Below are 12,032 nucleotides of genomic sequence, written 5' to 3' on the forward strand. Positions count from 1 at the left end.
TCCTCGAGCCTCAAAGGGTGGAGCAGCGAGCTCCGCAACGTCCCGCCCAGTGGTGGCTGGTGGAAAATATTTTTGGTGGGGCTATGGAAAAGGTGACCAAACCATACTAGGGGGGTCCGGGGGGATGCTCCCCCGGAAGAACATTTTGAGAAATTAGCCCTTAAATTATGACTTCTGGTGATGTTGGAGGGGGGGGAGGACAAATTGAGGCTTAAAAATATGAGATAATCCATAATCTTCAATTTGGTTAGCTATGAATCAAACCAAAACTTCCAAATACCTTGTCCTGGATATAGTTTCTACAGTATAAACTGTGCAACAGTACAATAGGCCCACACAAACTGCAGAACACTGGTGCTTTGGGAACACTCAAATGATTTAATTCCCATTTAAAGACTAAATACAAACATTATATGTGTGTGTGTGTGTGTGTGTGTGTGTGTGTGTGTGTGTGTGTGTGTGTGTGTGTGTGTGTCAACTTGCCAACCCTCCCGATTTTCGCGGGAGGCTCCCGATTTCATTGCCCTCTCCTGGTTTCCTCCCGGGGTCATATTTCTCCCGCATTTCTCCCGATTTCTGACAAAATCAGAATTACTCACGACTGTTTCCACTCGGACTTTAATACAGCTACACCATTGTTTGGTTTCCACGGTAGCGCGTCTCTTTAGCAGCGTGCGCAACTCAAAGTTTGAGAGGGTGAGGAGTCACAGAAAACTGAACAAGAATCGACAACTCGACCCTCTGCTCACTCCTTTCCTGTAAAATACAGGTCCAGACCACACATATGCTCCATGGTGCTACAGGCATTGCACGTACAACTACAATAAGCATGTAAATGTTAATCTACAGCTCCGGCGATCCACTAGCACCCGGAGTCTCCACCTGCAGACGCAGCCATCCTCAACAACTACTGTAGCGTCACCTTGGATACGAGTCCAAACAACTCACAGACTGCATCGGGCACTGAAATTGCCGCCCTGGGACCATCAGATCTGACGACGCTGATTGGCTGAAATTATGTTTCGGCGGCATAGTTTACAGATAGCAACAGTCAGCAATGTGTTGGCTGCTGCTGCTCTGGCTGAGGGCTCCTTTCTTACCTCTCAGACGAGAGAGGGTAATGATACACGCTGCGGCCAGGCAGGAAACTGTGAAATTATCAGTAACTTTAGACAATTTTAAATGACATTTTATTGTAGATTATACATTTTACTGATACCAACTGTATAATTTTAAACTTGTTCATTACAAATTAAAAATACATTTTTAAAATATATTGTTTTATTTATTTTTTATTTTTTAATGACAATCAAACATGTGGGAAGGGGGGGGGGGCCCTAGCGCACCTGTGGGCCGCCACTGGTCCCAATACGGCACCCAGACCCACGGAGCATTCTCATCTGTTTGTAATTACTAGTGTCATTTTCTGGTTGCTAACAAACGCCATTGTAACACATAATCACTGATGTTCCGCTGCAACGGTGGTGGACTCAGAACAGAGTGGGCGAGCTGACCAATCAGAGCAGTCTCATAGGGAGGGGCTCCAACAAGCCATTTAGGACAGAGAGTGAATTCACATACTATACAGAGATGCTGTGAGAAACCAATGTGATTTTGGAACATTGAACAATGTAGACTGACAATGGAGTTATGATCAGTAGAAATGGCCATGTCATGGGACCTTTAACAATACAGCAAATTCAGCTGCGTATAATCCCTGTAATAGCACTGTCAACTCCACTTCTTGTCACGCTTCCTTTGCAGAAAATGTAACACAGAAATAAAAATAGACTTCAAATTATTCAGCTCTGACTCGGGCTGGGACGCTTTAATTAAAGCCGTTTGATGTTTGAGACGCAGTAGGGCTGGCTGTGATGTAAGAATGGGGCAGGAGGAGTGACCATGAAGGTGATGTGTATGTCTGTGGATGTAGTTGAACACCTAACTGCCTCACTACAGGCCTCCTTGCGGGGCCCATAAATCCACGATTGGAGAGAGAAGGTAATGAGGGGCCTGGTGCACTGTGAGGCCACACACACACTCGCAGACATCCAAACACACATTTCTCCGTAAATAACACCCCTGACCCTGACAGCGGTCTGATCCTCTCGGTCCGCCACAATCACCTTCCTCCAGTAAATCTATCTAATTAACTCTGCAGCCCAAACCGAGGAGTCTCTACTCCGGTCAATCAGGTTTCTGCAGCGTAATAGTGTCTGACAGGTCACAAAATTAACTGAATAAAATTAAGTATTTTCACTCTGCGTTCTTGCTTTTCCCCACAGTATTAATTGTTGTTTTTGAAAGTGCTGGACGTGTGGAATTGCTGGCCGCGGAATAACAATTTACTTCCAGGCTGACAAATGGCTTTCAAGTTAACTTAAAAAAACGCGGCCTGGCTTTTCTCTGACAGCGTGTCACTTAACTGGATGTATTTCTTTACTCTGCATAACGCCGCACGCTGCCGCTGCTTGTTTTTCGAGTGCTCTGTTATTGATGTAGCAGGCAGATTGAGGGGAACATGGGAAAAACAGAGCGGCGTGGTGATGATAAGATTCGAAAATTGCCTCGGTGCCCTTTCAGCGGCCTGAAACGTGCCATACTTGTTCTTAACTGTTGACTCGGACACAACCAAACCCAACCTCCGCTGACCTTTTGTGTGTAATGGAATGAGAACCTGGATAAAGTTAATTGGCTGTTTCCTCACACTCCACAAGCTGCCGATAATTAATCAGAGAGAACAAAAGCCACTCCATCACCACCTAATTATGGGTGAGCATTTGGCAGGCTTGTTGATACACAGGATCCTCATCAGTGTGAATTTCCTTTATCTGGAGCATGTTTGTGTGTGTGTGTGTGTGTGTGTGTGTGTGTGTGTGTGTGTGTGTGTGTGTGTGTGTGTGTGTGTATGTGTGTATCATGTCAGCATTTGTTACCTGCAGTTCAGCCTCATTACATTCTTAATAATAGGTTTTGATTACAGCATGCAAAACATTGTTGTAGCATATTTGAGATATTTGGAATTATTCCTCAAGTTCTGATTAGCTAATCGTTTATGCAATGCCAAAGGAAAGTGTGAGCGGGCTTTTCAAAGCCTCAGGCTCTGAGTCAGTGTCGGAAATGCTGTTTAGTTAGGAGACAAAATGTTATCTCTTCTTCACACATGCACGTCTGTTTCATCCCAATGTATTTACACACTGCAAATGTAAAAAGTATTCAATAATAATGACAACTTTGGTTATTATGAGATGAAACAGACAAAACCAGACCACTCATGCGTCGATGTTTAGCAAGTTTCAGGCAGTAATTACATGGCCCTATTTAAACTGTTTTTGTATGCATTTTGAAGGATTTTACATGAAATTAAAAGAAAAATAATACAATAGAAAATGGAATCTAAAACCAAATGTAAACATATATATTAGACGAGTGGTAGGAATGAAAAATGTGCTAATAAACATTAAACAAAGTAGCCTACAGCTGAAGGGAATGTCAGTAGCTTTGCAGGTATTTGGTTATGCAACCAAAGGAAAAGTAAGCAATTTGATCCGAGTATGGGTAAGTATATAAATGAAGGGATCTTTAAATCGTTATCATCTTCCACAGGAGAACATGAATGTCTCAAGGACACATTTAAAGCCCAATTATCCTTGTTTTTAGGGTGACTTGCAACATCTGTACAGGGACAACAGATGAAAAATAGCCTCTTGGCGCATTTACAGAACGGTTTATTAATATGCACTGTCCCTGTTAAATACACTAATAAATAAAGCTCCTGGTGGCGATAAAGGACGAATGAAGGATCACTAAACCATCAGGCATGACTGAAATCTGCACCAAACTGCAAGGCAACAATTACGTTAAGATTTAAAAGTGTCCTACGAAGCTCAGTTCCAGAAAGGAGCGCTATCTAAAGCAACACAGTCACTCACGATTTGGAGACGATTTGTTCACTCTTAATTATATAGCATACAGATTTAGATCCTATAGTGTAATCAACTAGCCCACTGCTCCTGTTAGACTCCTGGTACTAGAATGGGTTAAATGCAGAGGACACATTTCACTGTGTATGTCACGTGTTCTGATTGGTCAATTCAGAACACGTGACACGTTGTTAATGCAGAACAGACAGACCGCTGTCAAGGATTTATTGACCGTTGTTAAGGACGCTCACATCTGCAGAAAGAAGTTCGGTCGATTTAACTGTATCAATAAAGAACACCCTTCATGCAGATCTAGATCCCTCCGCTTCGCGCCGGGCTCCTGATCAGCCTGTCGGGTGTTATTTTCCCCGTAATGACCGCGTCGCTGCATTATCCCTTACATTATAACGACACATGCCTATGTCACATGATCCAACATGCATTGATAAACTCCTTTCTCGACCTTTGAGGAAATATAACCTTCTGGAGGTTCATGTCAAAAATATAACTGTCCTGTAATTTTCCAGCTAAACTTCTTATCTACAGAAATACATGCCTTTATGTCTTTATTAGGATCCCCATTAGCACTAGCATGAGCTTTGGGTATTCTATGAAAAGCAGAATACCAGATGCGTACAAGTTGATTCTAAAAAAATGGATTCAACACCAGCTATCTGCACCCCAAATTGGTCTGTCTTTCCCTACAATTACATATATCTTCCTCGAGATGTTTACAAGCCACGGTTTGTGAAAATGGATAAGAGAAAATATCCGATAGTAAGATAAGAAGTACTTTATTGATCCCAATTTTGGACATGGCATTGTACAATAACAATGAAGAAAATAGAAAAGTAGAAAATATACATGTTGAATTTACAAATGTTTGTAAAGTATGTGAGAGATGGAATATTAAATATTAAACTGTATATATAAATGTAAAATAGAGAAAAGAGAAAGTATGGAGCAGGGAGTTCTCTGTCAGCCAGAGGTGATTTGCTATATAGAGTTACAAAAATCAATAAAAGAAAGAAGACATCACTTTGTCCAAAGTTTGCAATTAGTACGGCTAACCTTAATTCATAAGCAGGTTTATTGAATTCATTATCTCAACTTGTCAGTCCCTGTTATGACTGACCTATATATTTTGTAGACGCCCTTTGCTGGGATAAATAACATTTTTCCATTTTAATTAAAAACGTTCAGTCTTATCTCTGGACCGTTTGGTTCCATAATCAATTAATGAATATTTTTTACCATCAGAGACTTCCGTCCGATGTCTGATGTTGTTGTCAGCGTTTATTTCGTTATTTCATTAGGCAGGTCTGTTTTAATCTCCCACATGATAGCAGACAAAGCCATCTTAAAAGTGAGGAATATTTTCTCCTCCTCTGTTTCATCTCTTTTTGCCCAGACCCTCTCTGCCGGTGGCGTCAGCCTTTTATTAAGGGATGTAATATCCACAATACCATAAGGCTAATATTTCTCAAGGCTTCTTTCCCCCCTGCACCCCCCTCTAAATCCCTTTTCGTGCACTCACACACATACCACACACACACAGCGTGGCAGGAGCTCCATCTTAAAGAAATGAGGGTAGCTGGGGAGCAATTAGATTCAGCTGGAGACTTTTTAATGTGAATTCCTCTCCAATGCCGCGCCACTTTTCCTCTGGAGGAATCTCAAAGTCAAATGCAGGATCTTTTGATCATTTACCACCATATGGCATTGTGAGGTGTGAGCCAACATGGTGTGTGTGTACGACAGAGCTACGACAATATATGCAAGGTCAAATAATGAAAAACTCGTTCAAATAGCATACCTTCCCTATAGGTGGAGATTCTACCAAAATGTCAGCCGTCTTAGTGCAAGGTTGCTTGAACTTAGTTGGAAATAAGTGGTGTCTTTACATACAAATAAAGGAAGTGCTGATGATGTATTCTTTGAGAAGAAGTCACTGAGTACTAATGCTGGTCTTGACCAAAGATAATCCACCTGGACTCACTCTGTTATGGTATCAAGTTACTCATTAGAAGTCATGTTGATGTACTTTTCTGAACTGTTGTGAGAATATAAGGGGTGTCAACGTCTCAATTTATCTGGCAACCTTAAGGCCCCATTTACACGGAAGCGCAAACGCACCGAATTCGTTATCAAAATAGTATTCCGTTCACACGCATTCGGCTCATTTAACGTGTCCGTTCACACGAGACCACTGGAAACGCTGTAGTACATATGCCGGGCCTTTAAGTGGCGCTGTACTTCTGCCACAAAATACACCAAAAGCAGCGAAGAAGACCCCCAAGCATGGTTACCATGGTTGCGCTTCTGTTTATGCCCCGCGGTGGATTTAGCAACATGTAGTTCATGTAGTTCTCCATGTCCACTTGTTGCTGATGGTTGTGGTAGAGGAGCTGGAGATGTTGCACTCACATCTGTAGCATGGTCAGTAGCTACTGACCATGCTACAGCAGTGAGCAGCAGAGGCGGGGCTATGGCTTCATCGTTATCAGGAAATGATCGTATAGGGCGTACACACGGAGCCGTTTGCCCCCGAGAGCGTTCCGTTTGCAGATCTACCCACCTTGGGACCCGTTATCGTCCGTTTCCGCGGTTCCGTTACGGCCTCGTGTGAACGAACGGGCTAAGAGAAAAGTAGCAGATACAGCCCATTTCGTTCTCGCGTAAACACCGCCTAAAGCAAATTAATCACATTCCCAGGGCTTAACACAAATGTCCTTCCAGTGTTAATGTTTACCACCAATTGCATGGCAGTGAAAAAGCAAACAAAGCGGAGGAACTGGCTACATGTAATGTGATGTCTGAACACTGCTGGACATCAGTTAGAACCATCACGTCCTCGATGTAACGGCACTCCTTTGCTTTAGGTGTGGTGAAAGTGGAAGAAAGGCATTTTGCATTAACCATGTTCCAGTTTCTTTAAATTGAACATGAGAGAGACGAGATAGTGGGCTCAGAAAAGTTGTTTAATTCATTCATAATTCATTCTAAAATGTATAAGAACACAGGGCTGTTTCGTTGAGTAACCGGCTGTTGTCTGGCTCAGTGTGACCGTCGTTTTATTGACTGTTTTGAAATAAGGTCTCCGTTTATAGAGACAATCTTACTGACCAATGCATGTTGAATTTAGGTCTTGATCAGGGTCTGAAAAACACATTCAGTTTGATTTATATACCAGCCAATGAGGAATAATGGTATAGTGTATACGTTCTGGAAATACTTTGTAAGGTGCGGTGTTTTCCTCACCACTGTCTCCGCTCGCCATCATTTCCTCGTTGGTGCTTTATTCTCCTGGCCTCGGTTCAATGCAGCACTTTACTTCCTGCTTTAAAATATTCTCTTTCCCAACAATTCCCCTCACAGCAAGGGTCCCAACCAGCTTGGGGTCTAAAGACAAGGACAAAAGAAAACACAAGACAGCACCCGATAATGAAGACGGTGAACCACAAGACACTTCTGGGGAAATTGAGCTTGCATTAAAACAGTGGCGAAAATGGCATTTCTGATTATACTTTGCTGTTATATATTTCCACAGCTGACAGAGTGTGATAGGAAGCACATTGTATAACACCGTGAACCCACTGCAGCACAATGTTCTCAGGACAAAGCCAGAGACACAGCACGCTTCATGTTCCTTCTTCGAGCCGTGAAAGGAGAGAAATGAAGGAAATTAGATGCTTTGTAACTGTCTTCAAAACAGGGTGAACTCTCTGTAAACATGATCAGTAAAGCCGGCTTTTCCTTCAGCACGACAAGAAATGTCAAGCATTTCAAACAATGAATAAAAGGTAAAGGGAATAAGGAAAAAAGTGACATCGTAACGCATTGTAAACAAGTGGAAATTATATCTGCCATGCTTCAAATGCCAGATTTATAGCGACGTTAAAAAACTGAATAGAAAATTAAATGGCTTGTCGAGATTGCAGAGTTAATAGCACATACATGAAAGGTGACTCTTGACAATTGAAATGAAGACACAACGTTTATAACAGATCTATGTTAAATATGCATCCTTAAGAAATTATTGTCAAACATTTCTTTGAAAGGAGTCCCCCGTCTTCCCCCATCACTGTCAACCCGTCTGAAAACAACTCTCTCTGCAGATGTCGCTTCATGTCGTGTATTTCATGACGTGTTGTTGAGGTGATGATAAATTAATGATGTATTTCTTTCTGGGAAACCACTTTCTATCACATTCGACACACATGTATTTTAAGACTGTCTTTAAAGGGCCGATGTATTTCTGTCTTAGTGAGTAAGTGAGCATTACTTGCTTTTGATTGCCACTGGAGGGACAAATTAAGTATTTTGAATTAAAGACATGTTTTACTAAGAGCAAAGACTGAAATAACAAATAACATCTCCTGTGCTTTTCGTTCATTTTGCTTTAAACTACAATTTGAGTTTTGCCCAAAGGCATATTTCAGGTATACATAAGTTAAAGGTCACCTATCATGCTATTTTTAGGCAATAGCATAGGTCTCAGATATATAAAAATATATAAAAAACATGTCTGTGAAGTGTTTTGCTCAAAATACCAAACAGATCACCCATTCTAGCCATGCCTCGTATCCCTCTATTTCACTTCCTGTTTCAAAAGTGCTGATTTTGGGTATAAAGCTTTAAAAAAATAAAAAGGAGGGGTCTGAGCTCATGCGGGACCCGGCAGCTACTGTCTAAATTAAATGCTGCGGTGATGAAACGCCATATCATGGATTATCAAGGACTCCACTTCGAGCAATAGAACTATTAACAAAGCACTTATATACTAATAAAGGGCTGGCTGATCTAAAGCCAGTTGAGTAGCACTTGAAATGTTTTGGCTCTATGAAGCCTGATGTACTTATATGATTCTGTTTTCTTCAAGTTTGTATTTTGTTGGTCGAACTTACTTATTGTAAGTCGCTTTGGATAAAAGCGTCAGCTAAATGTAATGTAATGTAATTATTCCTGAAATAGTATGGAGCTCAAAGGCTTTCTCTCTTGCCGGTTATACCACAAGGTGAGTTCCTTTTTACTTCCTGCTTCTTCACACACATGCTCTCCAGTACAGGTTAGCTCTGAGTGTTAGCGATGCTAACGTAAACACCGACCATATTACGTCCAAAACAGTCGGGCATTGTTTCTGATAGCAACGTTTCTGATTGGGCCGTGGGTGTAAAGCCAGCCTACATTGTACATATCCTCTTGACTGCCTTTTTATTTTTTTATTTTACTATACTTACTTGTTTGCCTGTCCTTGTTTGTCTACCCTCCCTCATACTGTAACGCGTCTTTGAGTTGTGAAAAGCGCCATATAAGTTACGTCATATCGGACGCAAATCTGGATCAGCTCCGTTGTAGCCCCGTTTTTAGAGATTTGGGTACGGAGGAAAAGAGAGAGGGTTTTATTTTCTGACGCTGCGTGAGTTCCCCCTGTTCACATGTTGATGTATAAAAGACATCACAAAGTGCATTTTGCATGATAGGTCCCCTTTAAGCCTTGTATGATTGAGAACGATGAGACCTTTTTGAACAAAATTGAAGCATCAGATATATCCTTGATTTTGGTTTGTCATATGGGTAAGCGCAAAGTCCTAGATCAGAGGTTCCTAACCGGTGGTCCGGGGACCCCGAGGGGTACTTGAGGGGAAACCTAGAAAGATTAGTGAATATATAGTATGTTTGCACCAAAAACCTTTTTTAAATCAAGTTTCATAAACCTGGTGTCCTGCAGTTCAAGCTCAAGTGTCCTATTAACAGCTCTATCAAAGATGTTGAAACTGCTAGACGTGAGTCTTGATATTATTATTTTACCCTCACAAAAGGTGTAAATGTCAAGTTTAAACGCGTTCGTATTAAGGGTGAGTTTCATCTAAGGAGCGGTTGGGTTGAATACGATTACAAAAGGTTGAATACAAGAACACATGTAGGCGAACCCTCACAGTGAGGGGGCTTTTATAGAATGGAAACCATATAAAGGGGTACACAAGACAGAAAAGGTAGGGAACCACTGTCCTACATTTCCCACAATGCAACAAAAGCTTCATTGTATTAGACCTTACAGACACATGTTATTTATCTAACAAATCTACATATGTTAACTTAAATTTGATTGACGTTTAACTCATCACTTTGCTACACTTTTAAAGCTTACCGTTAAAACAAGGCTATCTATGAGCACTACAAGACAGAATAAGGAAGAACTACATGTGTACCTTAAATTATATGGAAATCAAGCCTAAAATAACCTAAAATTATATTAATGTAAGTATGCTATACATTCAGACATGAATCAGCTGTTACGTGGTTTGTTATTGCCTTTTTTCGTCAATCACGTTGTTTAGCTTTGATGCACAGAGTAAAAAAGAAATGTGAAGGCGGAGACATGAGTAAAGATTAAGGAGACAAAGCCATAAGCTTTCCCCATCTGCTTTGCGGAGATCATACGGTACGATGTGTTCTCTTTAAACCAATAAAACTAATGTTTCCTCCCTTTAAAGCTACCTTTCAGCACTTGGCACCATATCATTTGTGGCTGCCTCTTCCTGTGCTTCACTGAAGTCTAGTATGCTTTAAAAGGGATACAGCTTTTCTATTTTAAAGGCATTTTCACAGAATCAGACCTGTACATTTCTGGAGACATTGTGAATATCATTATAATTTAAAATGCTGTACATGTCGGTGGGTTTGAACAAAGCGTGCATGTGTTATGCATTGAAGGTTCTCTGGTAGCGTGAAGCAGATTTTAATATCCATACATATGTTGTAAATCGAAGACAAGTTGGAGCAATACTTCAGCAGAGAGTTGAATTTCTTTCTTCCAGTGAAATCTATCATTTTATTTCTGTACGGATGTTACCTTTAAAGCAGTCTGTGTTTATCCCCCAACACTGAAGTGATCTCATTCCAGGAAAGGCCTGCCTCGTGCATTTATAAAACCGCTGACTTGGTGTGTTTCCGAGCACAGAGAGAGGTAGCAAAGTATTCGAAAAATACTCCGTCTCTTCACTCCACGGAAACTAAATGTACAATCTGCTATACCTGCCTTAGAGCTCCGGCTGGCTCCTCTGAGAGCCGGAGAAGAAGGGAAAGAGAAAAGAGGCAATTCTAGTCCTTAACAAGGGACGTTGAGATCAACTTTTTACTGCGAGTGCTTTTGTTTATGTGTGTGTGCAGAAGTGCCGTGGATGGTTCCCCAGCAATGCTGTGGGACTGTCGGAGCCAGACTGCATGGATGTGAACTGGATAAAGTGGCGCAGGAAGAAGCCTCACCTCGGGTTAGACTCAGGAGGACAGAGTGTGGTGGGGAGGTGACAGAGAACAACTGCTGCCACCGCCTCCCACTCACTGCCAGGACACAATCTCTCTGCGTGGCGGAGTTTCTAAGTGAGGTGTTCAGCCACGGGCACTCACACACACACACACACACACACACACACACACACACACACACACACACACACACACACACACACACACACACACACACACACACACACACACACACACACACACACACACACACACACACACACACACACACACACACACACACACACACACACACACACACACACACACACACACACACACACTCTCTGTCCTAAAGGGCTTGTTGGAGCTCCTGCCCCCCCTCCCTGTGAGCCCATTGGCCTTCTGCGAGACAGCGAGACACAGGGAAACCCAGACCGAACACACACACACACAGACTCACAGCCTCGCCACGTCCCGCCGTCTCAGGCTGAGAAATCGGCGGAGCTGCAGCTGAGAAAAGATTGAGTGTGTGTGTCTGAAGAAGTCCGCGGATTGGTCCATGGGGTCGTCGTTACGTCACTTGGTTCCCGGAAGCAAACAATGAAAAAGATAAATCTCCAACGAGGCGTTCTGGGGCAGCACATACAGGTATTTTCTGTGTTAGAGTTTTACTCACTACAGGGTGTACTTTGAGGGTTTGTGACTCTGCAGACCGTTCACATGCAGAACAACCTTCATAACACACAAGGGGACGGGTGATAACCAGAAAAGCATCACATGGGACCTTTAAAGGCAATGTTTATAGGATTTATTTAATAGCAAAGTTGGCACTGAAAATCTTAAAGAGGACATATTAAG

The sequence above is a fragment of the Pseudochaenichthys georgianus genome, chromosome 11 (assembly GCF_902827115.2).
Source record: "Pseudochaenichthys georgianus chromosome 11, fPseGeo1.2, whole genome shotgun sequence".
Lineage (NCBI taxonomy): Eukaryota > Metazoa > Chordata > Actinopteri > Perciformes > Channichthyidae > Pseudochaenichthys > Pseudochaenichthys georgianus.